We start from the raw sequence: 14,655 nt of genomic DNA on the forward strand, positions 1-14,655 counted from the left end.
TGCTGCAAGGATTATGTTCCCTGGCAGCTTTTTTTTATCCATTTTGCAAAGTGCTACATCCTTGTATATTACACCGGGGGACCAGGTTTCACATCCTGAGTCCCATATGTGGTTAGGTTAAGGCTATGAAAATACTTAGGTGAAGTAGGTGAAGGAAAGATCATGGTTTTGTTAGAGAAATATGGTGGTTTTGGTAAATATTATAATAAATTAAACACATCCTATCGTGTCACCATTGGATTTTTTTTTCAATATTTAACCAAGGCCACTATTTATCCTAATCTTAACTATGGCAACGGCTGCCTATGTAGATGCAGCGGCCCTGTAGCTCCTTCAAACTTCACTACATTTTTGTTTTAATATGATTTGGTTTTTTTTTTGCTTAAAGACTTAAAGATCTTTGAATGATGCAGCGCTCAACAATAAGGATTTACTTGCCCAGGGCAAGTAAAATGCCACGTCGGGCAAGTAAATCTAGCAACTCACTTGCTCTAAAAAGAATTAAACACATCGCAAGCTGCTGTAGTTGTTAATTGCTTGCTAATATGCTGTTGAACATACTGTTGAGTATATTGTGTGGAAGCATATGTTGAGATGTTTAAGAGGATTTTTGCCTGAGATTGTTTAGAATTTAGTTTACTGCAAGATGTATGTCAATGTTGGAATTACAGCTTGTTGCCCCAAGTGGTCAAAACATTAATGCAAGTTTAGGGAAAATTTCCCATTTATAACATAGTCATAGTACTGTCTTACACTTAGACACCAATCTTGCAATCTGTAGGTAGGTTAGGTAATGAAATCAACAGCTAAATTTGTGACATCTGTGTTGCCAAGCAATGAAAGCAAAGACGCTGCCACCAGTCATTGAGGCATTTATTTCTCTGTAGATGAATCAGATGTCTTGTTGACTCTTACTTACAATGGTCTGGTACAACGCCTGCATTACTACAGATGCCGTCCCAAACCGCCTGTCCATCTCAAGCTCCATTTTACCCTCATTCGTGAACAAGATACTTGTTCTCAAGATACCCGAGATACTTGAACTCCTTCGCTTGGGGCAGTAACTCACTCCCAAACCAGAGGGAGCAATCCACCATTTTCTGGCAGAGAACCATGGCCTCAGACTTGGTGCTGCTGACTTTCATCCCAACCGTTTCACACTCAGCTGCAAACTGCCCAAGTGCATGCTGAAGGTTACAGTCTGATGAAGCCAACAGAACAATATCATCTGCAAAGAGCCGAGATGCAATTCTGAGGTCCCCAAACCGGACACACTCCTCCCCCTGGCTGTGCCTTGAGATCCTGTCCATGAATATCACAAATGGAAACGGTGACAAGGGACACCCCTGGCAAAGTCTAACACCAACTGAAAACGTGTTTGACTTTGTGCCGAGAATACGGACACAGCTCTTACTTTGGTTATATAGGGACCGGATGGCTCGTAGCAACGGCCCTGGTACCCCATATTCCCGCAGTACCCCTCCACAGGACCCCCCGGGGGGACAAGGTCAAAACCCTGCAAGGTTAAAGAGCTGGTCCACTGTTTGACGGCCAGAACGGAATCCTTATTGCTCCTCCTGGATCTGAGGATCGACAATCTGTCGGAATCTCCTTTCCAGCACCCTGGAATAAACTTTCCCAGGAAGGCTGAGCAGTGTAATACCCTGATAATTGGAGCACACCCTCCGGTCTTTTTTAAAAATGGGAACCACCACCCCAGTCTGCCACTCCCCAAACTCCTCCCACACCTGGGTTTTTGCTTCGGCGACCACCGCGGCCACAGCCCTTCTGGCCTCCCGGTACCTTCTGCTGCTTTAGGAAACCCCTGGGCCAGTCAAGTCCAAAAGGCCTCCTTCTTCAGCTTGATGGCCTTCTTCAAGGTTCTTAGCTTGCCACCACGACAGGCACTGATGACCTTCTGACCACAACTCCTAGCAGCTGCAATAATATATACCAATTCATAATATTCAGTTTTGTCTAATTTTTTTTGTTTTTTCTTGATTTTTTTTGTGTGAATTCTCTATAGAATTATTTATTTCCTGCCATCTTTCCTGTAATTTTCTTACCAGCCAATCACACAATAGAAGATGACCATAGTGTTTACAGTAATGATTATACAGTTACGCTTGGTGGTCTGCAAACATGGCCATGGGGGCAATCTAAAATTTTCATGCAATTCCTCTATTGAATGCAAAGGACCCACTATGAGTCATGTTGGGGAGATCATGGAAATAGGCTAGTCATTTTCAGTAAAATGACACTTGTCATGTAATCTACTCCACTCCAAATCACACAAACAGTGTGGGTGAACACTTTAAATGTATGTGGCTGAGCTTAACTTGATCATAAATCTAACTAGGCCCCACATTATCACATGTCGCTGCTGTGTGCTGTGAGCACAGAGTACTCTCCATGTATCCTTGTTAGCATGTCCTTTAGCAGCTCAGTGGGCCTAGCTGACACCAGGGAACTGCTCAAAAGACTGCACCTGGAAAGGTGTGATGAGATGAGATGTGCTGCAGTGAGCAGGGAAATGAAGATCAGTGTGTCACTCGTGGGTGATGAGGTGGCACGCCTTAAAACACTACACTTCTCCCTGTGCCTCCTTACACTCTACCTCTGTTTATGATCTTTTTCCAATCTTGGAAAGAAAAGAAAAAATCTCTGTATTCACTGCAGCAACATATCTGGGGTATATGCTGCTGTCTTGTTCTTATTCTCCACCTCTGCATTCAGAGGCTTCAATCTTAAAATCATGTTCCTGTTTTGCTTGAAAATAGCTTGGGAAAATTATACATCATCAACACATCCTTTGCCAGTGTACTTTCTCTTGAAACTTCCATTTTCATATGCACGTGACAGATGTAATTAATCTGCTGCACTTTGACCTGTGCAGCCTCTATTTGACTGCCTGTCTAATTGTTTGTCTGTAATATCCCTGCTCATTCCGCCACTGTTCATTAACAGTTAATGAACACTGATCTGGGATAGCACAAGAGCTTAACAAGTAGTCATTAGTCACAACTGCTGCATTTTAGTAGTCATCAACTACTCCCAAAAAGTAGTTGAGTAGTCGATTAATTGCGGGAGATATATCTTTTTTTTTTAACAATGATCAATTCTCGTCAAAAAGGTCTCAAATACGACCAGTAAAGGGTTAAATAATGTAGGCAGGACCAACCTGGGGGTAGATGAAATAGCAGAGTCCTCAATTGGCTCTGAGAGGCTGTTTGATCTGATCTGATTGAACTAAACCACAGCGTGCTTGTCTAAGATGGAAATACTGTTTGACTGCTGTAACAATATGACTGCTTTCCTGCACGGAGTCTTTCCTTCTTTAAATACCTTAAATTCTGTTTATTTAACATGGCATAATGTAGAAAATGATTGTTCAAACTAATTTATGTTCAAAAACAACCAACATTATGTCCACCTTCGGTTGTTAGAAGGCCATCTCAAAAGCTCTGAATAGCCTACTATGATGCACAGTGTCGACTAGTGGTTTTGATAGCTGACTAGTCGACTATTCTGTAAAACCCCTAGTAGTCATATCCACTCAAATGTGTTTATACTCAAAAGAAGCTTATTTTTTACAGACAAAATGCTCTTCCATTAGGAAAATGGCCAAGTCAGACATTGTTCTACCTGTGCTTTCTCCTGATGTGAGATTAAGTGTTTCTTTTCTGCGGGTGGATACAGATTTTATAGACGACACTGTGTCTGAGAGAAGAAAAATATCATGTCAGGTGCTTACTTAAATACATTACATGTTCAGTTTATGAAGTGAACATTACAGCAACTGTTTGTTTTCAAGCAGTATTCTGCAGTGTCTCCTTTAACCAGAGGCGTCAAGACTTCTGAAGGTGTCATGTCTTCATTCGCTCCATATTTTCCTATTTTGACAAAACAGCTCCCTGTCTGGATCTTAAAGAGATAGCCTGACATTCAGAATTGATTTTAGTGCTATCATATGGAAATGAATACCGGTAGTTAATGGAACTGTTTGACATTGGATAAGAAGATTGATACCACTCTTACTGTATGCTAGCTATTTAGCAGACAGACATGAAAGGGGTGTTGATGTTCTTGTCTAACGCTCGGCAAGAAAATGAATAAGTGTATATCCCAAAATGTCAAACTATTTAAACTAGCCTACTCTTAAAAGGTGATGGCATCACTTGTTTTAGGTTTTTGTGGTAGTCTGCCACCTTTTCCTCTCCAGCCCTGTGTTCTCTGTTGTGTTCCCCTTCCTGGTGTGTCTTGTGGGTCCCCTACTTGTCTTTGGATATGTGTGTGTGTATGTGTGTATGTTACCTGCCTGGCTCTAGGAACCTCCCACCTGCGGCTGATCACCAGCACACCTGTCTCCTATCTACTCATCAGTCTTCACAGCTTATATACCAGGCTTTTCCACTACTCCGACGCCAGATCGTCCCCGTACATTGTACGACAACTACGTCTAGGCTCTCGCTAAAGCTAAGTACTTTTTGCAAGTGTGTTTTTCCTTCGTGTTTTTGATCCTGTCTGTTTTTGCTCTGCCTAAGGCATTACCCGGTGCTGGTGATCGCCGCTCCTGTGGTTTCCTGGATTCCTGTCTGCCTGTCTGCCTGCTTCTCCAGCCAGCTTCACCTTGCCTGTCGTCATCTGTTTACACTGCTCATTCACCATTCGACTTTATTACGAATAAAGTGTGTTTTGGATTACAGAGACTTCTCGGTATTCTGCATTTTTTTGGGGTTCGAAGATCGTGCATACGACAGTTTTAAGTTTATATGGCGAGCTTGTTGGCAAACAGTTGCTTATTTACACATCCAACAGTTACAGAGCAACATTATCATTCATTTGGAGTTGTGGACTCTTTAGCCAGGGCTGCCAATTTTTCTGTTTAGTTTGGAATGAGATTAGGTATCGGTGTGACATTACCCACTGCAGGGGTCAGGGTCATCACTCCTCAACCCCTAGGAATTTTATTTAAAAAGGTCAAAGGTCAGCCAAATTCACAATTTAAAGCATTTATAGATGAAAAACCAAGTAAATAATACTCAATGATGAATAAGTATGGTTGATCAGCATACTTGCCCAACTTCCAGACATAATTGCCTAAATCAGGAGACCAAACCTAACCAGGGTACCTGGGGATCTTCCCCCAGAAAATTGTTAATTTCAGAGACTGTTTTCCTGCATTCTAGTGAATGTATGGAGTAATTTTAATTTTTTTTTTTTAAATTCTTGCCAAAATCTGGAGTCGGGAGGACAGGGTACTCACCTCAAACTCTATACTAAAGCACTATACAGGTGCAGTCCATTTACCATTTTTCCCACCATGACGTTATCGGTTATAAATTAGTTTGAGTGAGAAAATGGGCACGTGAGAAGTGTGAATTGCGTGAGTCTCACAGTCAATGCATGAGAGTTGGCAGCCCTGTTTGAGCTGCTAAATGTGCCACTATGTTCTTTTTCTGTCTGCTGTTTGCTGATGAGAAGGTAGTGCATAACAGGCACGGACTGGCCATTGGGAAGTTCGGGAATTTTCCCAGTGGACCAGTCTTGTGAGGTCTTTCTTTCCCCAACCCTGGCATTATACTGTATAGCTTACTGTGTATATACAGATATTCAATAGGTCATCTGCAGCGACATGGCTGGTACAATCCGTAATATCAGGTAGCAATTGCAATCACAACTGAAACTGAAAGTGTCTAGCACTCGGGCAGTTAGTAGCTAGCTCTCTTTAAAGGTATCTAGCACTCGTTGCCGAAACATGGATAGAAAGAGTAAACCAGTGGTGCAGAGAAGGTGCGCCAAAAAAAGAAGAAGGCTTTGCTGGCTTACGCCGCAAAGTGGGCTAAGATAACGGATTTATTTAAGCAGTCTGCAGGTGATAATGAGGACAGTGATGAAGAGGCAGACACATCAAAGAGGAGTGAGCAGGGAGCAGGTGCTTTGTCATGGTTACATGCTATGTGCTGTGAACTAGCTAAATGAACTAACTAAAGATCAAAATGTTTTTGTTAACCTTGGGGTTAACTTTGCTAGAGTCCCGCTGCAGGTTTGACCATTTCCAAGATTTAAATAGTCAGACTCAGTGTACAAACATTTAGAGAAGTTTACGCAAAATATTTCTCTAAGTGTTTTTAAAAATGGACATCAACTTTGACTGTAAATTTGTTAAATACTTACTCTACAGGTGAACATGGCTTTGAACAAGAAAGGATAGAGGAGGAGGGAGCAGGAACCAGTACAGATCCAATTAGAGGTGCACTATTGGATGTTATTATATGACTGTGAGGTAAATTAAAGCACAATACATCATTCATATGATCCAGTTGGACTACTTCATTCAAGTTATTTAGTGTTGCATTACATAAAAATAGAATGAATGGCAAGTATGTTGCATAATAAACCGCATATGTATTTGCCTATGTCAGGGTTGGACTATTCATCATGAATTTAATGAATACAACAATATTTGATGCTCATGTCAAACAGTCCAAATGATGTCTGTTTTATGCATTTTTAACAAACAGATAAACCTGAGTCAAACAGGGAAAGTGTTGAGTCTTTGCAGGGACCTCTATGGAGACAGGTATGTGTGTCGACCAGCTAGTGCCACTGAACAATATAGTTTAAAAGTAATTGAAGCATAGATATGTTTTGCGCTCTTATGTGGTCTTACTGATTGAATACAACTAATTACTGGTCATCTGGAAATTTCAGATGCTTTCTGTACACACAGACATGGGGAGGAAAACCTTGGAAAATTAGTTCAGTCTTTTTACATATTAGCCTAACACAAACAATACAAATTAACAGATTGTGTTTTTTTTAAATTAATGATTCGTTGATTGACAAACATCTTGTCTAAGTTTGAATTTGGTGTATCAAATGGGGCCACTTGACAAATTCCCATGCTGCTTTTGTCGCCAGTCCGCCCCTGATGTATAGTGGGTTTTTTAGATCTTTGTCTCTGAAAACAGCTGCCTGATGCGGACGACAACGACACTATGAGAGCGGTGAGAATGAACCAAAAAAGTTGCGGGATGAGCAGCTAAACAATGAGCTGAAACTCAGTACAAAGCTCCATAAAGCCAAGGGGAGCTGCAGATTCAGGTGATAATTCTCTGTAGGTTGTTCACTACGAGTGGTCCTTCACATTGTCACATTGTTTTCAAATTCTCATTTGATACATTGTTATTATAAAAATATCGATTATATCGGCTTTAAGGAGAGCGTAATAATAATTCCCCTGACATCTATACCATGGCGTTTAGATTTGATTTATTCATTAAAATGGTAAAATGTTTATTAACGTCCTACTACAACAGAACAGTGACTGACAATCGATTACAGTTTAGATTTTTTCAAACCTATCCTGGCCTGTCGTATTTATGTAGTGTTGGTATACATAGTTTGAAAATGTAGTGTGTTAAAGTGAATTTTTCTTGAAGGAAAAAAAAACTTTTGTTTTTTTTCCACCTTTCCATGTACTGGAAAACCTTATTTACCCTATGCATAATGGTTGGAAGCATATTATACATCACATATCATCATAATATATACAGAAAATAATATCTTGACAGAATGTAGATCTGCCTAATCCTTTGTACTTCTTTCCCGAGGTCTGGGCGTTAAGCGAGGTGCGGAGAAAGAGAGAGAACAAATAACTGCTGAACCCTTTTATTGACCTGGTGACAGCCAGGTAACAGGTCAGACTGACCCATGGGCGCTGTAAGGCTGTGTTCAATGCTCTCAGGATTTTGGGATGCTGAGTTCAAATGCTCTTAGGATTTTGCAATACAAAAGAGCATGTAGTCTGAGTTCAGTTTAAAATCACACAAATGAATGAATTAACCTGTGGGGTCCCAACACGTATATGTATTTTTAAATTGATATATTGTATAATGTTATCTGTACCATGTGTATTTATGGCTACTGTCCCCCTAAATTATTCATTTTAAATCACTAATGGTATCCTGCATTATATGTTCAAATAACAGCATGTTTGTGTATAACCAAAAGTTTACAGTAAATACTTTCACAGACCAGTACCAGACTAATTTACTGTATGGATGTGTCTATAAGTATTTTCCACTCAGAGCCTTCTCCTGTGTTTAAGTATCTGACAAGGAAAAGCTTCTACCGAGAAAAATGCACAGTATTGTCACAAGAGGGCATGTCACCCTATAAAACAAGCAAGTTGCTAATGACTTTTTCAGGAACTAATTTTCTGCTTTGTGGCGCAGCCCATAAAACAAGGTTATTCTCCTCCATCAAGGGAAGAATAGAAATTTAACTGTCTTTTCTGTTTATTTTCTCGCAGCAACATTTACACATTGCTTATGCCACAAATTAAAGAGGGTCTCTGTTGACTTTGTCACTTGTATCCCATGTTTTCTTTTTTTTAAATCCATTAAGAGCAAGGGTAAAAGCACTGATCCATTCTACGTGTTGACAATCTCATTTATGTATACCATAGATGTTTAACAAGAACCTATGTGTCCTACCATTTCACTTCCCTGGTCTTGCATATTCTGCATGTTGTCTTTTTTTAAATAGTCAAAACACAGAATTGCAGCAGCAGAAATCAATGTGACAGTAATGCTGAAATTAACTTTAAAATGCTGAGCTCTCACTATTATACAAGCCACCCCATGCACTGTAATTCTCTCACATGCTAGCACTCCCATAACTCTGATCCAAACCCAAGGTGTTGGATACTAGATGACAACTGATGATTTTAATATATGTGGAAGGATGAGGATTTTCTTAAACACATACACCAGGATTTCACAAATCATGTAACTTTGTGTTTGCGTCTGTAGACCACTCAATTATCACACACAACTTTCCCTGACAAGGCATCATAAAAAAGACAAAGAGGCTTCAGTGATCTTGAAATTCTTCACTATTTAGAAAAGCTGGCCATAAGGGCGTTTACAGCTTTCAGTCAAACTATAACCTTACTGATGTATGACTGCAGCACTATGACTTAATTATGACTGCACAGGAAATACTGGCCATCCCTTGTAATGACCCTGATGGCCATCGATAAAAAGGTCTGATAAATGCAGACTTCCTGAGCATGGATGGATAAATACGCCCTGAGTAATGAGACCCAGGCTGCTGAGGATGACAGCTCTGCTCTATATCATATGCTGCTCTGTGGTTCTGGGGTGGCAGTGGTGGTGGGGTCGGGTCGGGGGCTTTCACAGGAGGCTTTGAAACCTCAGTGTGAGCTCTCTCATTTGTGGCTGGCTTTCAGACACAATGGTTGTGTTCTCTGTGAGAAAATAACCTGAAATATCAGAGAAACAGTAATGAGAAATTCCATTTTCAGTCATCTTTCTATCTGCACAACTCTCTAGTGCACTCTCAGATAAAAAGCAATTGCATCAATCTTACACATACAGTCTCCTGGAATTAATCTTTTAAGTGGGATTCACAATGGCCCTAAGCAAACATCAAAATAACATAATCTATGTTTCAAATTAAGTTCATCCTTCACTCACTGTTCTAATTAACATAGTAATTGATTAATTCATTACTTGATTTTTGTTCTTAGCCATGAAACATTTTCTACATGGCTCTTCTGCTTCATGGAGATGGCACGCACAGAAAAGATGGGATAGGAGATGATGTGGAGCAAATATCGGGAGTGAGATCCAAACTTGTGATGCTTTCAGTGCACGGTAGGAGGTGTGTTTTTAACTCACTGACCAACCTGAGCATCACTGGGTTTCATTCAGCTATTACTGACTCCAGCATGTGGTGAGATGTCCACAGTTAATACTGCCATTTTCCCACCCAGTAAAAATCTCTCTTTTTTTCTGATCTTTGGCAGGTCAACTAGGAATATCCTCCAGACACTCTTACTAATTACCCCTGGTCTTGCATATGAATTGATTTTTTTTAAAGGGGTAGATCTTCTTAAATCCCTCTATAATTAAGGCTTATATTGGGATAGTGGAAAAATGGTAGATCAAAGGTTGAATTAACTGCAGACTTGAGCATGTAATTCAGGTACTAAGAGTGAAGACATGTCTTTCATGGAAAGAAGATGCAAGCTGGTTGACAGGAATAGATACTAAATACATCTATAAATACAGTATACTTTCAAATTCTCGAGATTTTGTAAATGTGGCAACTTTCCTGTGGCTCACTGCCCACTACACACACACACACACACACTTAAAAAAAAACCCTGTTATTAAACATTTACACGTTTTACTTGTAAGTTTCACAAACACTCAATGAGAGAGTACATGATTTAAATGTTAACAACCTAAAATTCTTTGTTTCCTGCTTTAAACATACCAGCACAACAAACGCATAAAAACATCAAATCCCTATATCAGCACATCTGTTGGCAAGACAACATGCCCTGTGATGAGATCCGCCTCTTGAAAAGTAACATTGTTTTGATCTGTTTTCAGCTCACAACTGACTTGATTAGATTAGATAACTTTTTGATTAGATTAGATAACTTTGCTAATTTCCAGATATATGATAGAGGCATACTGTCACTAGGGCAGTAACACTAACATCCAAACCAACACATATGCCAAGAGCTCAGGAGCTTGCTTAGTCATTAAATTAAAAGTTTTTGACTCAATCACAACACTCAATCATAACAGCCTGATCATAAGTGATGCACCTAAAAATAAGACCAATAAAATATGCAATACATATGAATCCGCAAAAATGTTTTGTGGAGCATCTGGGCATCTGGTCGCTCAACACACTTTTTAGCATGACCTTATGGATGGTAATGCCGGTTGGTTGGTTAGTCGCTCCATCCATCCACCACTTTGGTCCAGCCTGAAATATCTCAACAACTACGAGATGGATTGCCATGACATTTGACATTTATTATGTCCGGAGTATGAATCCTAATTACTTTAGTGGGAGATTTTGGAGGTTTAAAACAACCATTGTCTCTGAAGTTTTTAAAGGGATAGTGGACATTTGGGAAATACACTTATTCGCTTTCTTGCTGAGAATTAGATGAGAAGATTGATACAACTCATGTATGTCCATTAAATATGATGCTACAGACAGACAATTAACTTAGCTTGTCATAAAGACTGGAAACAGCTAGCCTGGCTCTGTCCAAATGTAACAATATCTGCCTACCAGCACCTCTAAAGTTCACTAATTAGCATGGTATATCTTGTTGTTTTAATCTGTACAAAAACCAAAGTTTAAAAACGGTTTGCAGTTTTATGGGTGGGTTATGTGCTAAGCTAATTGGCTGCTTGTGGTAGCTTCATATTTACTGTACAGACATGAGAGTGGTATCAATCTTCTCATCTAACTCTTGGCAATAAAGTGAACAACAAATTCCTTTAAGTCCTTAACAAATTAATTTTTTGGGGGGGCTCAACCACTATATTTATGATCATGGCCATTTCTGAGTCACCCTACAACTGTGTGTAACAACTTCCCTTTTTACAACTTTACAAATCCTCTGATATAAACGCATAATATCCCCAGTCTTTGAAAGCCTGAACTGAATGTGCTGTGGCGCTATGTGGCGCCTAAAACCCAGGGAGTCATAAATATATTTTTTACAGGCCGAGTAAATGAGGGAGGTGAAATCATTATAAATACACTTTCCTTGGGGAATAAATTATGGCACACTTAGACAACTTCCCTGCAAAGTCACACCTCTAAAATAAGCATGGGACTAACAAATGGGCTTTTTTCTGTGTGTGTGTGTGTGTGTGTGTGTGTGTGTGTGTGTGTATTCATATTTGAGTGTAGTCTGTACAATGTCACATTTTGGGACCAGTGTTGGACTTTAAAACAGCTGAAAGTTGGACAGTGCATCTAATTAGGGACATAATGTCTGTCTAATAGCTGTCTGCACTTTAAACTGCAACTGCATTTAGCTTCAGCTAAAAGGTTTTGTGTCTCCACTGAGGTCATGGTTAAGGTCTAGGAACCCTCCAGGGAATTAATATGCAAATCAATGAAGTGTTCCCAAAACTGATATAAACAAACAAACAGTGTTATATGGGCGTGCAAATAAGAAACAAATAGTTTTGTCCACATCTGAAGTGTCTAAGCTGCATTTTGAAACACACTGGTATCCTGTGGAAGTTAGGATTCAGCATAAAATGGATATACCAAGTTCTTCAATAGTGGAAAAAAACGGCTGAATGATGGTCAGAGCTTCAGTATGAACTCCTGTTGAGGCGGGAATGATGCGGTGCAGGAATAACCTGTCAAAGCTGCTGGATATCATCCCTTAAAGCTTTTGACACATTTTAAGCCGAACTTCACTGAGACTCCCCTTCACCGACACTTAGATATCCTGCTGATACACTGCACTTCTTTAGCTCTGACAGCCTGTGTGATTATGTAAATGTCTGTGGTTCAGCGTTTACACACACCACACGTTTGCAACAGTCCATGTAGTGTGGGCTGGAATCAGTGAATACCGATGGATTCACAGGTTCAGATTCAGTTTATTGATTAAGGTGGAGATGCAGAGAGGTTATGGACCCGTTTGACCTCCCGGTATTGATCCTTTCAGGCAATCCGGCTTAATTGAAGGGAGCCCTTTCTTTCTATTGAATGGTCAGAGAAAGAGAAGAATGATGGTGAGGTGATTTTATCCACATGAGGGAGAGAAATGCTTGATTAGCCAGTGTTTTTTGCGGGAAAACTGCATTTACTGAATGTTCTTTATTTACTGTAATGGGAACACTGGGTGATATTAGGCTAGGTGGAATCACTATAGGGACTTATACCTGTGGCACTCAAGAGTGAGGTCATAGTGACTTTACTGTAATTCATGCTGTCACTATAACCCCAGTAATAGTTAAACATGTTCTGTCTTCATGGAACTCATTAAAGCATCATCATATGTATATAGTACCCAGATAATACATTCTATAAATATACATCCTAAAATGCATGTATTAGGAATGCATTCTTTCTTCAAGGAATCTTGGCATATGCAAATTGTTTTCTTGGTCTTGTGGGTTGTCTCCGAGTTTTCTCAAAAACCCAAGCATGAGTAAGTTACTTGAATGACTCCTGCTGGGAGAAGTGCACTCCTGAATCTAAATTGATGTGAGTGCAGAAGAGATTGTTATTTTTCAAAAAAGACATTTGCAAACTAGTTACTGAAGTGTTGTAAGACAAGGAAGAAACTCTAAGTTGTTTTTTTTTTCTTTCAAGGTCCTTTTAACAGGTACATCAGACTACAGGCCCACCTCATTTGATAAGATTTTGTCCCACATACCTCATATCTGTGAGGGTGTTTGTTGTTAGATATGACCTAGAAAAATAAGTGAATAACTACTCATTTTAGAGCTAGAGTGGAAAGAGCAAAAAATAACAACTTTTGAAGGATTTAAGAACAAAAGTGAGATAATACTGGATTCTGCTGCAAATACACAGGTCTGTTTGAAGAACTATTCTAAAGCAGATGCTATTTAAAAAAAACTTTATTCTGTTTAATTTCAAGATACTGACACTTAATTCTGAAGATTTGTGTGAAGCAAAGTGAATTATTAAAAGTGTTTTTACTTTGAGGAAAAGTAAAATACATGACTAGATTACTTAATTTACAACGACCCCATAGAGTGCCTGAGTGGATGCACACTGGATGATATTAACCCTTGCTGTGCTTTGTTGAAATTAGCTTTACCGCCTCATTATTTGGTGTCCTACAGACTCCACTGCTGTATGTGTAAAAAATAATAATTATTTTTTTCTTCAAATAGTTGTTTTAATTTTCTTCTGCCCTTACTAAAACCCAATATGTAGAAAAGTTATGTGGTAATCCTTTTCTATGTCACAAACGGAGCTTGCACATTTTAAGGTGACAAAATATGGAAATGACCATAAAGGATTGTTATTACACCAAATAAGGAACTATTTCATATTTTGTCTGTTGGGTTATGCATGAACAAATACTGTATATATTCCCTTTTGTTTGCCAAAAAGTCATTCACAGACTCCCTGTTAAAACTTATGAAGAAACCATTATAAAACTCCAACAACAGATACCAAATAGACTTATTTGGGATTTGAGAGGGGCTGTGTTTGTGTTGTGTAAAAAGTACTGTCACCACCAATCACAATTATAGAGCTTATGAAAATATATTGTAGTTACATACAATGCAGCCTACATATGTTTTACAGTACAGCTGGGGTCTCAGAGACCCCAAACAGAGGTAATGTGTCATGTTTTGTAGTAGACTGCTTCATGTCATCAGTTCAAAATAATGTTTAATACCAATTCTCATAATATTAGGAAATGTCACTAAGTATCATGGCGATAAAACAACGTTAAAATAGTACTCCACCGATTTAGCATTACACTCCTATAGCCTAACATTGTTGGAGTCAAGATGGGCAATTAAAAAAAACTAAAATATCAAAATCAATGCAGTAGAACCACAGATCCACAAGACCTGTTAACAGACTTTGATGTGTAAAAACGGTTCCCCTTCAGGTGTGTTTTTGAGCTGTTAAAGAGGGCTTGGGGTCTCCAGTATCCCAATCTGTAGGCCTACATTAGGGTTAACCAAAAAAAAAAACATGTTTATAATAAAAATGTGGAAGATTACATAATATGTTAAACTGAAGAAATACAGGGCGTGTACATCAAATGTGCGCTTTGTGTACTGCTTTCAAAGATAG

At 39.2% G+C, this 14,655-nt stretch overlaps 2 long non-coding RNA genes across 2 annotated transcripts in view; one reads left to right on the forward strand and one right to left on the reverse strand.

The window, feature by feature from the left end:
* The window catches only part of LOC122869571, a 44,863-nt gene that overhangs the window by 29,580 nt on the left and 628 nt on the right, over window positions 1–14,655 (reverse strand). The gene's annotated exons all lie outside the window — the stretch shown is intronic.
* Window positions 4,266–4,705, forward strand: LOC122869576. The gene is made up of 2 exons (XR_006376352.1): window positions 4,266–4,444; window positions 4,545–4,705. It is a non-coding gene; the product is annotated as an uncharacterized LOC122869576 (long non-coding RNA).

This window comes from Siniperca chuatsi, linkage group LG2 (genome assembly GCF_020085105.1).
Source record: "Siniperca chuatsi isolate FFG_IHB_CAS linkage group LG2, ASM2008510v1, whole genome shotgun sequence".
NCBI classification, from domain to species: domain Eukaryota; kingdom Metazoa; phylum Chordata; class Actinopteri; order Centrarchiformes; family Sinipercidae; genus Siniperca; species Siniperca chuatsi.